Below are 1,362 nucleotides of genomic sequence, written 5' to 3'. Positions count from 1 at the left end.
TTGACAGTTTTTTATTAATTTTTTTCAAGAATTTAACTTTTATTTTTAAGGAATGGGTTCAATTATATAGTTAAACTCGATAATATATGTTGTTGAAATTTATATTAATTGCATTGGTTCAGTAAAAACGTAATCAAATGCCTTGACAGTTTTCAAATTAATATAAAAGTAATCAAATGCCTTAAAATATTTAATTCATTTTATTACTAGATGTTAGGTTTGTTTCTAAGACGGGGGCAATTGTATAGTTCAACCTCCTAATATTTGAAGTTCAAATTTGATGATAATTGTATAGGTTCAGTTTTAAAGTTGATTTATTTACCGGAATTTAAATTTTATCAGTATGAGCCTTCAATTTTTGATGTTATACCTGATCATGTTTATTACAGTAAATTACACTCTACTAGTATCACATTTTGGATTATTTTTCACAATTAGTGAGTTTAAATAATTTTTAGGTTGATTTTAATTCAATGGAAAAGGAAATTTTTTTGATGATATTTAAGTTATTTGGGTGACAAAAAAGCATCAAATTTAGGCTTTACTATTTAACAAGCACCTCTGTTTATTTTTCTTAGGAACCATTGGACCTTGACAGTTGTCAATCCAGACGCAGAGGTAGTCTACTATATGGACCCTCGTAAACGCCGAATTACAAATGGAGAATGGGTGGATGTTGTCGACAAGTAAGAGTTCACGTTGTAAAATTTGATTATTAAGTCTTGACTTATAAATCTTGTCCGATCATATTTTGCAGTGGTTATTTTATGTTTTGATATATCTCGTTTTGGTTACAGTGCCATTAAAATGTACAAGGAGGATTTGAAAAAGGTTCCGAAGAAGAAAGTATTATGGGAGAACATGGCGGTATTTATTTATTTTTGTGATCATATATTAATTATGTTATTAAAGGAGACTGGATATTTTAAATGAATTTTTGTTTGATATTTTAGGGAGTTCCAGTGCAGACCGGGAACAAGGATTATGGCCTGTTTGTGATACGATACATGATGGAAATCATTCATGATAAGGAGGTGGACTTTGCTAATAAGGTGACAATTGACTATCTGTGGGCCTTTTCATCCACTTTGTATTTACTCTTATAAGGGCAGAACATGTTACTTATACAAAATTTTGGATGATTTTTCAGTGGCTGCGTAGATCAAACCCGGTTTACACTGAGGATGACATCAACGAGATCAGGGTTGAGTTTGCAAAATATTTTATGAAATATTGTGCAAGCTAGGTTCTCGTCTTTTTTTTCTTTTGAACTTATCGTAAACTTGCAATCATGTATTTTGTGTTCGGTGGATTGCCGGTAGTTTGGTAGGTAGATCTGGTTGTTTTGGATTGTCGAACGGA

The sequence above is a fragment of the Apium graveolens genome, chromosome 1, assembly GCF_009905375.1.
Source record: "Apium graveolens cultivar Ventura chromosome 1, ASM990537v1, whole genome shotgun sequence".
Taxonomy (NCBI): domain Eukaryota; kingdom Viridiplantae; phylum Streptophyta; class Magnoliopsida; order Apiales; family Apiaceae; genus Apium; species Apium graveolens.
The sequence above is the reverse complement of the archived record's forward strand: the minus strand, read 5'-3'. Positions refer to the sequence as shown.